This window comes from Plectropomus leopardus, chromosome 10 (assembly GCF_026936395.1).
Source record: "Plectropomus leopardus strain MGB_pleo_1.0 chromosome 10, ASM2693639v1, whole genome shotgun sequence".
NCBI lineage: Eukaryota > Metazoa > Chordata > Actinopteri > Perciformes > Serranidae > Plectropomus > Plectropomus leopardus.
The window spans coordinates 37,145,765-37,161,415 of NC_142185.1; the positions used below are offsets into that span (position 1 = coordinate 37,145,765).

General features: G+C 35.9%; 1 protein-coding gene across 1 annotated transcript in view; it reads right to left on the reverse strand.

Moving 5' to 3' along the window:
- Window positions 1-4,963: 4,963 nt before the first annotated feature.
- LOC121938836 (abl interactor 2-like) overlaps window positions 4,964-15,651 on the reverse strand; it is a 49,844-nt gene continuing 39,156 nt past the window's right edge. The window contains exon 10 of the transcript XR_015777745.1: window positions 4,964-5,153. The gene's annotated coding sequence lies outside the window, so the exon portion shown is untranslated. The remainder of the gene's footprint in view (window positions 5,154-15,651) is intronic.

The window sequence follows — 15,651 nt, forward strand, 5'->3', positions numbered from 1 at the left end:
AGCACGAATCAAACCAAAGGCATCATGAAATACAAAAGACAAGGAGGCAAAAATGAACCAAAAGACAACTACAAAACGATGAAAAATGACAGCACCCACCAAAAAGTATGCAAAACCGAGAGACACAAAGTGAGTTTTAGACGTTGCTGTCATAACTAGAGCAAGATGCTGACAGGATGGACAGCGGACGCCTCTGCTGTGAGGCAGCAGTCTGACAGTGTGGTCACAGTGACACCCTGAGGACATCAGTGCAAACTGCGTGTTGTTAATGCTTTTTTTGCCTGCTACCATAAAATCTTCTTCCACGTGCTATTGTGTGACTTTTTTCAACATTTTAAAAGGTGACTTTTTTTTAATTGTTTAATCGATCGGTACTTTTTTTTCAGTTAGAATGATTGTTTTTTTGACCATTTTTTCCACATGCTGTAGGATGGCGTTTTTCGACATGTTATAGTATGACTTTTTCGTGAGATTTTGGACAACATGCTATAATATGACTTTTTGCTGCCATTTTGGACCGTGTGCTATACTTTGACTTTTTGGGGGTATTTTGGAAGACAGTTTTTGGGACATGTCTTTTTTTGACATTTTTACCATACTATAGCCTTACTTTTTGGGTCATTTTTTCAACATCCATTTTTATGGTGTTTTTGGACGTGTTAGCAAAATTCTGTGCTATTGTGTGTCTTGGCACAGTATTTTATACTGTTTTGAGGTGTTTTCAACAGTTTTTGGGAAATGTCATTTTTTGACATTTTTGCCATACTTTTTGGGTCATTTTTTCGACATGCCATATTTTAGTGTTTTTGGCCGTTTTTGAAACTTTCTATGCGATGACGTGTCTCAACACGCTATTTAATGCAGTTTTAAGCTGTTTTCAGCAGTTTTTGGGACATGTCATTTTTTGACATTGTTACGGCCGGCTCGCACACCGAAACAAATAACAAGGATGCGCGCAGGTGTAAAGCAAACAACTAATATTTATTAATATAAATGAGGCAAAAGATGGTGGGATGTGGACATGCATATCAGTAGTGAGTGTGGATGTATGGATGCGATGATCATTTGTGGTGCTTGTTGTAGAGTGCAAAATAACAAAAGGAAAAGTGATGTAGGGCGGCGTGGCTGGCCGACAGTGAAGCAGGAACGACAATGGGCCCCACAGCAGCACGGCTTAAATAATCAGGAGCGCTGGCCAGGTGCCCCTAATTAGTCAGTTGGCTTCACGTGGAGGCCCCAGGACCTGGAGACACAAAGAACACAGAGAATACATGCCCAGAGGACCACACACTCCACAACCCCAGGCCCCGACTCCGGGGTCGTCACAACATTTTTGCCATACTATAGCCTTGCTTTTTGGGTCATTTTTTAGATATGCCATATTTGATTGTTTTTGGCCGTTTTTGAAACTTTGTATGCTATTGCGAGTCTAAATACGCTATTTACTGCAGTTTTAAACCGTTTTCAGCAGTTTTTGGACATGCCATTTTTTGACGTTTTTGCCATACTATAGCCTTGCTTCTTGGATCATTTCTTCGACATGCCAAATTCAATTGTTTTTGGCTTTTTTTGAAACTTTCTGTGCTTTGGCGTGTCTGAACACGCTATTTACTGCAGTTTTAAACTGTTTTCAGAAGTTTTTGGAACATGCCATTTTTTGACGTTTTTGCCATACTATAGCCTTGCTTTTTGGGTCATTTTTTAGATGTGCCATATTTCATTGTTTTTGGCCGTTTTTGAAACTTTGTATGCTATGGCGAGTCTAAACACGCTATTTACTGCAGTTTTAAACAGTTTTCAGCAGTTTTTGGGACATGCCATTTTTTGACGTTTTTGCCATACTATAGCCTTGCTTTTTGGGTGATTTTTTCGACATGCCAAATGTTATTGTTTTTGGCCGTTTTTGAAACTTTCCATGCTATGGCGTGTCTAAATATGCTATTTACTGCAGTTTTAAACTGTTTAAAGCAGTTTTTGTAACATGCCATTTTTGGACGTTTTTGCCATACTATAGCCTTGCTTCTTGGGTCATTTTTTCGACATGCCAAATTTAATTGTTTTTGGCTGTTTTTTAAACTTTCTATGCTATGGCACGTCTAAACACGCTATTTACTGCAGTTTTAAACTGTTTAAAGCAGTTTTTGGGACATGCCATTTTTTGACGTTTTTGCGATATTATAGCTGTGCTTCTTGGGTATTTTTTTTCGACATGCCAAATTTTATTGTTTTTGGCCGTTTTTGAAACTTTCTATGCTATGGCGTGTCTAAACACGCTATTTACTGCAGTTTTAAACTGTTTTCAGCAGTTTTTGGAACATGCCATTTTTTGACATTTTTGCCTTGCTTCTTGGGTCATTTTTTCGACATGCCAGATTTTATTGTTTTTTGGCCATTTTTGAAACTTTCTATGTTATGGCGTGTCTAAACACCCTATTTACTGCAGTTTTGAACTGTTTTTGGAACATGCCATTTTTGACATTTTTCACTATACTATAGCCTTGCTGCTTGGGTCATTTTTTCGACATGCCAAATTTTATTGTTTTTGGCCGTTTTTGAAACTTTCTATGGTACTGCTTGTCTAAACAAGCTATTTACTGCAGTTTTAAACTGTTTTCAGCAGTTTTTGGGACATGCCATTTTTTGACGTTTTTGCCATACTATAGACTTGCTTTTTTGGTCATTTTTTCGACATGCCAAATTTTAATGTTTTTGGCCATTTTGAATCTTTCTATGCTATGGCGAGTCTAAACACGCTATTTACTGCAGTTTTAAAATGTTTTCAGCAGTTTTTTTAACATGCCATTTTTTGACGTTTTTGCCATACTATAGCCTTGCTGCTTGGGTCATTTTTTTCGACATGCCAGATTTTATTGTTTTTTGGCCATTTTGGAAACTTTCTATGCTATGGCGTGTCTAAACACCCTATTTAATGCAGTTTTAAACTGTTTTCAGAAGTTTTTGGAACATGCCATCTTTTGACATTTTTGCCATACCATAGCCTTGCTGCTTGGGTCATTTTTTTCGACATGCCAAATTTTATTGTTTTTGGCCATTTTTGAAACTTTCTATGGTACTACTTGTCTAAACAAGCTATTTACTGCAATTTTTAACTGTTTTCAGCAGTTTTTGGGACATGCCATTTTTTGACGTTTTTGCCATACTATAGCCTTGCTTTTTGGGTCATTTTTTCGACATGCCAAATTTTATTGTTTTTGGCTGTTTTTGAAACTTTCTGTGGTACTGCTTGTCTTAACAAGCTATTTACTGCAGTTTTTAACTGTTTTCAGCAGTTTTTGGGACATGCCATTTTTTGACGTTTTGCCATACTATAGCCTTGCTTCTTGGGTCATTTTTCGACATGCCAAATTTTATTGTTTTTGGCTGTTTTAAATTTTCTATGCTATGGCGTTTCTAACCACGCTATTTACTGCAGTTTTAAACTTTTTTCAGCATTTTTTGGAACATGCCATTTTGACATTTTGCCTTGCCATACATTTAGCCTTGCTTCTTGGGTCATTTTTTCGACATGCCAGATTTTATTGTTTTTTGGCCATTTTTGAAACTTTCTACGCTATGGCGAGTCTAAATACACTATTTACTGCAGTTTTAAACTGTTTAAAGTAGTTCTTGGGACATGCCATTTTTTGACATTTTTGCCATACTATAGCCTTGCTGCTTGGGTCATTTTTTCGACATGCCAAATTTTATTGTTTTTGGCCGTTTTTGAAACTTTCTATGGTACTGCTTGTCTAAACAAGCTATTTACTGCAGTTTTAAACTGTTTTCAGCAGTTTTTGAAAGACGCCATTTTTTGACATTATTGCCATACTATAGCCTTGCTGCTTGGGTCATTTTTTCGACATGCCAAATTTTATTGTTTTTGGCCGTTTTTGAAACTTTCTATGGTACTGCTTGTCTAAACAAGCTATTTACTGCAGTTTTAAACTGTTTTCAGCAGTTTTTGGGACATGCCATTTTTTGACGTTTTTGCCATACTATAGCCTTGCTTCTTGGGTGATTTTTTCGACATGCCAAATATTATTGTTTTTGGCCGTTTTTGAAACTTTCCATGCTATGGCATGTCTAAACACTCTATTTACTGCAGTTTTAAACTGTTTAAAGCAGTTTTTGGGACATGCCATCTTTTGACATTTTTGCCATACTATAGCCTTGCTGCTTGGGTCATTTTTTCGACATGCCAAATTTTATTGTTTTTGGCCGTTTTTGAAACTTTCTATGCTATGGCATGCCTAAACACTCTATTTAATGCAGTTTTAAACTGTTTTCAGCAGTTTTTGGGACATGCCATTTTTTGACGTTTTTGCCATACTATAGCCTTGCTTTTTGGGTCATTTTTTAGACATGCCAAATTTTATTGTTTTTGGCTGTTTTTGAAATTTTATATGCTATGGCATGTCTAAACAAGCTATTTACTGCAGTTTTAAACTGTTTAAAGCAGTTTTTGGGACATGCCATCTTTTGACATTTTTGCCATACTATAGCCTTGCTTTTTGGGTCATTTTTTCGACATGCCAAATTTTATTGTTTTTGGCCGTTTTTGAAACTTTCTATGGTACTGCTTGTCTAAACAAGCTATTTACTGCAGTTTTAAACTGTTTAAAGCAGTTTTTGGGACATGCCATTTTTTGACATTTTTGCCATACTATAGCCTTGCTTCTTGGGTCATTTCTTCGACATGACAAATGTTATTGTTTTTGGCTGCTTTTGAAACTTTCTATGCTATGATGTATATCAACATGCTATTTAATGCGGTTTTAAGCTGTTTTCAGCAGTTTTTGGGACATGTCATTTTTTGACATTGTTACGGCCGGCTCGCACACCGAAACAAATAACAAGGATGCGCGCAGGTGTAAAGCAAACAACTAATATTTATTAATATAAATGAGGCAAAAGATGGTGGGATGTGGACATGCATATCAGTAGTGACTGTGGATGTATGGATGCGATGGTCATTTGTGGTGCTTGTTGTAGAGTGCAAAAGTAACAAAAGGAAAAGTGATGTAGGGCGGCGTGGCTGGCCGACAGCGAAGCAGGAACGACAATGGGCCCCACAGCAGCACGGCTTAAATAATCAGGAGCGCTGGCCAGGTGCCCCTAATTAGTCAGTTGGCTTCACGTGGAGGCCCCAGGACCTGGAGACACAAAGAACACAGAGTATACATGCCCAGAGGACCACACACTCCACAACCCCAGGCCCCGACATTTTTGCCATACTATAGCCTTGCTTTTTGGGTCATTTTTTAGATATGCCAAATTTTATTGTGTTTTGCCGTTTTTTAAACTTTCTGTGGTACTGCTTGTCTTAACAAGCTATTTACTGCAGTTTTAAACTGTTTTCAGCAGTGTTCGGGACATGCCATTTTTTGACGTTTTTGCCATACTATAGCCTTGCTTCTTGGGTCATTTTTTCGACATGCCAGATTTTATTGTTTTTGGCTGTTTTTCAAAGTTTCTATGCTATGGCGTGTCTATATACGCTATTTAATTCAGTTTTAAACTGTTTTCAGCAGTTTTTGGAACATGCCATTTTTTGACATTTTTGCCATACTATAGCCTTGCTTTTTGGGTCATTTTTCGACATGCCAAATTTTATTGTTTTGGCTGTTTTTGAAACTTTCTGTGGTATGGCTTGTCTAAACACGCTATTTACTGCAGTTTTAAACAGTTTTCAGCAGTTTTTTGAACATGCCATTTTTTGACGTTTTTGCCATACTATAGCCTTGCTTTTTGGGTCATTTTTTCGACATGCCAAATTCAATTGTTTTTGGCTTTTTTTGAAACTTTCTGTGCTATGGCGTGTCTAAACACGCTATTTACTGCAGTTTTAAACAGTTTTCAGCAGTTTTTTGAACATGCCATTTTTTGACGTTTTTGCCATACTATAGCCTTGCTTTTTGGGTCATTTTTTCGACATGCCAAATTTTATTGTTTTTGGCCGTTTTTGAAACTTTGTATGCTATGGCGAGTCTAAACACGCTATTTACTGCAGTTTTAAACTGTTTAAAGCAGTTTTTGGGACATGCCATTTTTTGACGTTTTTGCCATACTATAGCCTTGCTTCTTGGGTAGTTTTTTCGACATGCCAAATTTGATTGTTTTTGGCTGTTTTGAAACTTTCTATGCTATGGTGAGTCTAAACACGCTATTTACTGCAGTTTTAAACTGTTTTCAGCAGTTTTTGAACATGCCATTTTTGACATTATTGCCATACTATAGCCTTGCTGCTTGGGTCATTTTTTCGACATGCCAAATTTTATTGTTTTGGCCGTTTTTGAAACTTTCTATGCTATGCTGAGTCTAAACAAGCTATTTACTGCAGTTTTAAACTGTTTTCAGCAGTTTTGGGACATGCCATTTTTGACGTTTTTGCCATACTATAGCCTTGCTTTTTGGGTGTTTTTTCGACATGCCAGATTTTATTGTTTTTGGCTGTTTTGAAACTTTCTATGCTATGGCGTGTCTAAATGCGCTATTTAATGCAGTTTTAAATTGTTTTCGACAATTTTTGGAATATGCTATTTTTTGACGTTTTTGCCATACTATAGCCTTGCTTCTAGGGTCATTTTTTCGACATGCCATATTTCATTGTTTTTGGCCGTTTTTGAAACTTTCTATGCTATGGCGTGTCTAAACACGCTATTTACTGCAGTTTTAAACAGTTTTCAGCAGTTTTTTGAACATGCCATTTTTTGACGTTTTTGCCATACTATAGCCTTGCTTTTTGGGTCATTTTTTCGACATGCCAAATTCAATTGTTTTTGGCTTTTTTTGAAACTTTCTGTGCTATGGCGTGTCTAAACACGCTACTTACTGCTGTTTTAAACAGTTTTCAGCAGTTTTTGGAACATGCCATTTTTTTACCTTTTTTGCCATACTATAGCCTTGCTTTTTGGGTAAATTTTTTGACATGAAATAATTTCGTGTGTTTGGCCATGTTTGAAACTTTCTATGCTATGGCGTGTCTAAATGCGCTATTTAATGCCGTTTTAAACTGTTTTCAGCTGTTTTTGGAACATGCTTTTTGACGTTTTTGCCATACTATAGCCTTGCTTCTTGGGTCATTTTTTCGACATGCCAGATTTTATTGTTTTTGGCTGTTTTTGAAACTTTCTATGTTATGACGTGTCTAAACACGCTATTTACTGCAGTTTTAACCTGTTTTCAGCAGTTTCTGGGACATGCGATTTTTTGACGTTTTTGCCATACTATAGCCTTGCTTTTTGGGTCATTTTTTCGACATGTCAAATTTTATTGTTTTTGGCTGTTTTTGAAACTTTCTGTGGTACTGCTTGTCTTAACAAGCTATTTACTGCAGTTTTTAACTGTTTTCAGCAGTTTTTGGAACATGCCATTTTTTGACGTTTTTGCCATACTATAGCCTTGCTTTTTGGGTCATTTTTTCGACATGTCAAATTTTATTGTTTTTGGCTGTTTTTGAAACTTTCTGTGGTACTGCTTGTCTTAACAAGCTATTTACTGCAGTTTTTAACTGTTTTCAGCAGTTTTTGGAACATGCCATTTTTTGACGTTTTTGCCATACTATAGCCTTGCTTTTTGGGTCATTTTTTCGACATGCCAGATTCTATTGTTTTTTGACCTTTTTTGAAACTTTCTATGCTATGGCATGTCTAAACAAGCTATTTACTGCAGTTTTAAACTGTTTTCAGCAGTTTTTGGGACATGCCATTTTTTGACATTTTTGCCATACTATAGCCTTGCTGCTTGGGTCATTTTTTCGACATGCCAAATTTTATTGTTTTTGGCCGTTTTTGAAACTTTCTATGGTACTGCTTGTCTAAACAAGCTATTTACTGCAGTTTTAAACTGTTTTCAGCAGTTTTTGAAAGACGCCATTTTTTGACATTATTGCCATACTATAGCCTTGCTGCTTGGGTCATTTTTTCGACATGCCAAATTTTATTGTTTTTGGCCGTTTTTGAAACTTTCTATGGTACTGCTTGTCTAAACAAGCTATTTACTGCAGTTTTAAACTGTTTTCAGCAGTTTTTGGGACATGCCATTTTTTGACGTTTTTGCCATACTATAGCCTTGCTTCTTGGGTGATTTTTTCGACATGCCAAATATTATTGTTTTTGGCCGTTTTTGAAACTTTCCATGCTATGGCATGTCTAAACACTCTATTTACTGCAGTTTTAAACTGTTTTCAGCAGTTTTTGGGACATGCCATTTTTTGACGTTTTGCCATACTATAGCCTTGCTTCTTGGGTCATTTTTCGACATGCCAAATTTTATTGTTTTTGGCTTTTTTGAAACTTTCTATGCTATGGTGAGTCTAAACACCCTATTTAATGTAGTTTTAAACTGTTTAAATCAGTTTTTGGGACATCCCATTTTTTGACGTTTTTGCCATACTATAGCCTTGCTTTTTGGGTCATTTTTTCGACATGCCAAATTTTATTGTTTTGGCTTTTTTGTAACTTTCTATGCTATGGTGTGTCTGAACACGCTATTTACTGCAGTTTTAAACTGTTTAAAGCAGTTTTTGGGACATGCCATTTTTTTGACGTTTTTGCCATACTATAGCCTTGCTTCTTGGGTCATTTTTCGACATGCCAGATTTTATTGTTTTTGGCTGTTTTGAAACTTTCTATGGTACTGCTTGTCTAAACAAGCTATTTACTGCAGTTTTAAACTGTTTAAAGCAGTTTTTGGGACATGCCATTTTTTGACATTTTTGCCATACTATAGCCTTGCTTCTTGGGTCATTTCTTCGACATGACAAATGTTATTGTTTTGGCTGCTTTTGAAACTTTCTATGCTATGATGAGTCTAAACATGCTATTTAATGCAGTTTTAAACTGTTTTCAGCAGTTTTTGGGACATGCCATTTTTTGACGTTTTTGCCATACTATAGCCTTGCTTTTTGGGTCATTTTTTCGACATGCCAAATTTTATTGTTTTTGGCTGTTTTTTAAACTTTCTATGCTATGGCACGTCTAAACACGCTATTTACTGCAGTTTTTAACTGTTTTCAGCAGTTTTTGGAACGTGCCATCTTTTGACGTTTTTGCCATACTATAGCCTTGCTTTTTGGGTCATTTTTTAGATATGCCAAATTTTATTGTGTTTTGCCGTTTTTTAAACTTTCTATGCTATGGTGAGTCTAAACACTCTATTTAATGCAGTTTTGACCTGTTTTCAGCAGTTTTTGGGACATGCCATTTTTTGACGTTTTTGCCATACTATAGCCTTGCTTCTTGGGTGATTTTTTCGACATGCCAAATTTTATTGTTTTTGGCCGTTTTTGAAACTTTCTATGCTATGGCGTGTCTAAACACGCTATTTACTGCAGTTTTAACCTGTTTTCAGCAGTTTTTGGAACATGCCATTTTTTTGACGTTTTTGCCATACTATAGCCTTGCTTTTTGGGTCATTTTTTAGACATGCCAAATTTTATTGTTTTTGGCTGTTTTTGAAACTTTATATGCTATGGCGTGTCTATATACGCTATTTACTGCAGTTTTAAACTGTTTTCAGCAGTTTTTGGAACATGCCATTTTTTGACGTTTTTGCCATACTATAGCCTTGCTTTTTGGGTCATTTTTTCGACATGCCAAATTTTATTGTTTTTGGCTGTTTTTGAAACTTTCTATGCTATGGCGTGTCTAAACAAGCTATTTACTGCAGTTTTAAACTGTTTTCAGCAGTTTTTGGAACATGCCATTTTTTGACGTTTTTGCCATACTATAGCCTTGCTTTTTGGGTCATTTTTTCGACATGCCAAAATTAATTGTTTTTGGCCGTTTTTGAAACTTTCTATGCTATGGCGTGTCTAAACAAGCTATTTACTGCAGTTTTAAACAGTTTTCAGCAGTTTTTGGAACATGCCATTTTTGACGTTTTTGCCATACTATAGCCTTGCTTCTTGGGCCATTTTTTCGACATGCCAAACTTTATTGTTTTTGGCTGTTTTTTAAAATTTCTATGCTATGGCGAGTCTAAATACGCTATTTACTGCAGTTTTAAACTGTTTTCAGCAGTTTTTGGGACATGCCATTTTTTGACGTTTTTGCCATACTATAGCCTTGCTTCTTGGGTCATTTTTTCGACATGCCAAATTTTATTGTTTTTGGCCGTTTTTGAAACTTTCTATGCTATGGCGTGTCTAAACACGCTATTTACTGCAGTTTTAAACTGTTTAAAGCAGTTTTTGGGACATGCCATTTTTTGACGTTTTTGCCATACTATAGCCTTGCTTCTTGGGTCATTTTTTCGACATGCCAGATTTTATTGTTTTTGGCTGTTTTTGAAACTTTCTATGCTATGGCAAGTCTAAACACGCGATTTACTGCAGTTTTAAACTGTTTAAAGCAGTTTTTGGGACATGCCATCTTTTGACGTTTTTGCCATACTATAGCCTTGCTTCTTGGGTCATTTTTGCGACATGCCAAATTTTATTGTTTTTGGCCGTTTTTGAAACTTTCTATGCTATGGCACGTCTAAACACGCTATTTACTGCAGTTTTAAACTGTTTTCAGCAGTTTTTGGAACATGCCATTTTTTGACGTTTTTGCCATACTATAGCCTTGCTTTTTGGGTCATTTTTTCGACATGCCAAATTTTATTGTTTTTGGCTGTTTTTGAAACTTTCTATGCTATGGAGTGTCTAAACATGCTATTTACTGCAGTTTTAAACTGTTTTCAGCAGTTTTTGGGACATGCCATTTTTTGACGTTTTTGCCATACTATAGCCTTGCTTCTTGGGTCATTTCTTCGACATGCCAAATTTTATTGTTTTTGGTTTTTTTTGAAACTTTCTATGCTATGGCAAGTCTAAACACGCTATTTACTGCAGTTTTAAACTGTTTTCAGCAGTTTTTGGGACATGCCATTTTTTGACGTTTTTGCCATACTATAGCCTTGCTTTTTGGGTCATTTTTTCGACATGCCAAATTTTATTGTTTTTGGCCGTTTTTGAATCTTTCTATGCTATGGCGAGTCTAAACACGCTATTTACTGCAGTTTTAAACTGTTTTCAGCAGTTTTTGGGACATGCCATTTTTTGACGTTTTTGCCATACTATAGCCTTGCTTTTTGGGTGATTTTTTCAACATGCCAGATTTTATTGTTTTTGGCTGTTTTTGAAACTTTCTATGCTATGGTGAGTCTAAACACCCTATTTAATGTAGTTTTAAACTGTTTTCAGCAGTTTTGGGACATGCCATTTTTGACGTTTTGCCATACTATAGCCTTGCTTTTTGGGTGATGTTTTCGACATGCCAAATTTTATTGTTTTTGGCTGTTTTTTAAACTTTCTATGCTATGGCATGTCTAAGCATACTATTTCCTGCAGTTTTAAACTGTTTCCAGCAGTTTTTGGAACATGCCATTTTTTGACATTTTCGCCATACTATAGCCTTGCTTCTTGGGTCATTTTTCGACATGCCAAATTTTATTGTTTTTGGCTTTTTTGAAACTTTCTATGCTATGGCGTGTCTAAACACGCTATTTACTGCAGTTTTAAACTGTTTTCAGCAGTTTTGGGACATGCCATTTTTGACGTTTTGCCATACTATAGCCTTGCTTCTTGGGTCATTTTTGCGACATGCCAAATTTAATCGTTTTTGGCTGTTTTTGAAACTTTCTATGCTATGGCATGTCTAAACACCCTATTTAATGCAATTTAAAACTGTTTTCAGCAGTTTTTGGAACATGCCATTTTTTGACGTTTTTGCCATACTATAGCCTTGCTTTTTGGGTGATTTTTTCGACATGACAAATTTTATTGTTTTTGGCTGTTTTTTAAACTTTCTATGCTATGGCACGTCTAAACACGCTATTTACTGCAGTTTTAAACTGTTTAAAGCAGTTTTTGGGACATGCCATTTTTTGACGTTTTGCCATACTATAGCCTTGCTTCTTGGGTATTTTTTCGACATGCCAAATTTTATTGTTTTGGCTGTTTTGAAACTTTCTATGCTATGGCGTGTCTAAACACGCTATTTACTGCAGTTTTAAACAGTTTTCAGCAGTTTTGGGACATGCCATTTTTGACGTTTTGCCATACTATAGCCTTGCTTCTTCGGTAATTTTTTCGACATGCCAAATTTTATTGTTTTTGGCTGTTTTTGAAACTTTCTATGCTATGGCATGTCTAAAAAAGCTATTTACTGCAGTTTTAAACTGTTTAAAGCAGTTTTTGGGACATGCCATTTTTGACGTTTTGCCATACTATAGCCTTGCTTCTTGGGTAGTTTTTTCGACATGCCAAATTTTATTGTTTTGGCTGTTTTTGAAACTTTCTATGCTATGGCATGTCTAAACACGCTATTTACTGCAGTTTTAAACTGTTTTCAGCAGTTTTGGGACATGCCATTTTTGACATTTTTGCCATACTATAGCCTTGCTTCTTGGGTCATTTTTCGACATGCCAAATTTTATTGTTTTTGGCTGTTTTGAAACTTTCTATGCTATGGTGTGTCTAAACACGCTATTTACTGCAGTTTTAAACTGTTTTCAGCAGTTTTTGGACATGCCATTTTTGATCGTTTTGCCATACTATAGCCTTGCTTCTTGGGTCATTTTTTGACATGCCAAATTTTATTGTTTTTGGCAGTTTTTGAAACTTTCTACGCTATAGCGTGTCTAAACACGCTATTTACTGCAGTTTTAAACAGTTTTCAGCAGTTTTTGGGACATGCCATTTTTTGACGTTTTTGCCATACTATAGCCTTGCTTCTTGGGTAGTTTTTTCGACATGCCAAATTTTATTGTTTTTGGCTGTTTTTGAAACTTTCTATGCTATGGCATGTCTAAACACGCTATTTACTGCAGTTTTAACCTGTTTTCAGCAGGTTTTGGGACATGCCATTTTTTGACGTTTTTGCCATACTATAGCCTTGCTTTTTGGGTCATTTCTTCGACATGCCAAATTGTATTGTTTTGGCTGTTTTGAAACTTTCTATGCTATGGTGAGTCTAAACACGCTATTTACTGCAGTTTTAAACAGTTTTCAGCAGTTTTGGGACATGCCATTTTTGACGTTTTTGCCATACTATAGCCTTGCTCCTTGGGTCATTTTTTTGACATGCCAAATTTTATTGTTTTTGGCTGTTTTTGAAACTTTCTATGCTATGGCATGTCTAAACACGCTATTTACTGCAGTTTTAAACAGTTTTCAGCAGTTCTTTGAACATACCATTTTTTGACATTTTTGCCATACTATAGCCTTGCTTTTTGGGTGATTTTTTCGACATACCAAATTTTATTGTTTTTGGCTGTTTTTGAAACTTTCTATGTTATGGCGAGTCTAAATACGCTATTTACTGCAGTTTTAAACAGTTTTCAGCAGTTTTTGGGACATGCCATTTTTTGACGTTTTTGCCATACTATAGCCTTGCTTCTTGGGTCATTTTTTCGACATGCCAAATTTTATTGTTTTTGGCTTTTTTTTGAAATTTTCTGTGCTATGGCATGTCTAAATACGCTATTTACTGTAGTTTTAAACAGTTTTCAGCAGGTTTTGGGACATGCCATTTTTTGACGTTTTTGCCATACTATAGCCTTGCTTCTTGGGTCATTTTTCGACATGCCAAATTTTATTGTTTTTGGCTGTTTTTGAATCTTTCTATGCTATGGTGAGTCTAAACACGCTATTTACTGCAGTTTTAAACAGTTTTCAGCAGTTTTTGGGACATGCCAATTTTTGACGTTTTTGCCATACTATAGCCTTGCTTCTTGGGTAGTTTTTTCGACATGCCAAATTTTATTGTTTTTGGCTGTTTTGAAACTTTCTATGCTATGGCATGTCTAAACACGCTATTTACTGCAGTTTTAAACAGTTTTCAGCAGTTTTGGGACATGCCATTTTTTGACGTTTTTGCCATACTATAGCCTTGCTTCTTGGGTAGTTTTTTCGACATGCCAAATTTTATTGTTTTTGGCTGTTTTTGAAACTTTCTATGCTATGGCATGTCTAAACACGCTATTTACTGCAGTTTTAAACAGTTTTCAGCAGTTTTTGGGACATGCCATTTTTTGACGTTTTTGCCATACTATAGCCTTGCTTCTTGGGTGATTTTTTCGACATGCCAAATTTTATTGTTTTTGGCTGTTTTGAAACTTTCTATGCTATGGTGTGTCTAAACACGCTATTTACTGCAGTTTTAAACAGTTTTCAGCAGTTTTTGAACATGCCATTTTTGACGTTTTTGCCATACTATTGCCTTGCTTCTTGGGTCATTTCTTCGACATGCCAAATTCAATTGTTTTTGGCTTTTTTTGAAACTTTCTGTGCTATGGCGTGTCTGAACACGCTATTTACTGCAGTTTTAAACAGTTTTCAGCAGTTTTTGGGACATGCCATTTTGATCGTTTTTGCCATACTATAGCCTTGCTTCTTGGGTCATTTTTCGACATGCCAAAATTAATTGTTTTTGGCCGTTTTGAAACTTTCTATGCTATGGTGTGTCTAAACACGCTATTTACTGCAGTTTTAAACAGTTTTCAGCAGTTTTTGAACATGCCATTTTTTGACGTTTTTGCCATACTATAGCCTTGCTTTTTGGGTGATTTTTTCGACATGCCAAAATTAATTGTTTTTGGCTGTTTTTGAAACTTTCTATGTTATGGCGAGTCTAAATACGCTATTTACTGCAGTTTTAAACAGTTTTCAGCAGTTTTTGGGACATGCCATTTTTGACGTTTTTGCCATACTATAGCCTTGCTTCTTGGGTCATTTTTTCGACATGCCAAATTTTATTGTTTTTGGCTGTTTTGAAACTTTCTATGCTATGGCGAGTCTAAACACGCTTATTTACTGCAGTTTTAAACAGTTTTCAGCAGTTTTGGGACATGCCATTTTTTGACGTTTTTGCCATACTATAGCCTTGCTTCTTGGGTCATTTTTTCGACATGCCAAATTTTATTGTTTTTGGCTGTTTTTGAATCTTTCTATGCTATGGTGAGTCTAAACACGCTATTTACTGCAGTTTTAAACAGTTTTCAGCAGTTTTTGGGACATGCCATTTTTGACGTTTTTGCCATACTATAGCCTTGCTTCTTGGGTCATTTTTCGACATGCCAAATTTTATTGTTTTTGGCTGTTTTTGAAACTTTCTATGCTATGGCATGTCTAAACACGCTATTTACTGCAGTTTTAAACAGTTTTCAGCAGTTTTTTGAACATGCCATTTTTGACGTTTTGCCATACTATAGCCTTGCTTCTTGGGTGATTTTTTCGACATGCCAAATTTTATTGTTTTTGGCTGTTTTGAAACTTTCTATGCTATGGTGTGTCTAAACACGCTATTTACTGCAGTTTTAAACAGTTTTCAGCAGTTTTGGGACATGCCATTTTTGACGTTTTGCCATACTATAGCCTTGCTTCTTGGGTGATTTTTTCGACATGACAAATTTTATTGTTTTTGGCTGTTTTTGAAACTTTCTATGTTATGGCGGGTCTAAATACGCTATTTACTGCAGTTTTAAACAGTTTTCAGCAGTTTTTGGGACATGCCATTTTTTGACGTTTTTGCCATACTATAGCCTTGCTTCTTGGGTCATTTTTTCGACATGCCAAATTTTATTGTTTTTGGCCGTTTTTGAAACTTTCTATGCTATGGTGTGTCTGAACACGCTATTTACTGCAGTTTTAAACAGTTTTCAGCA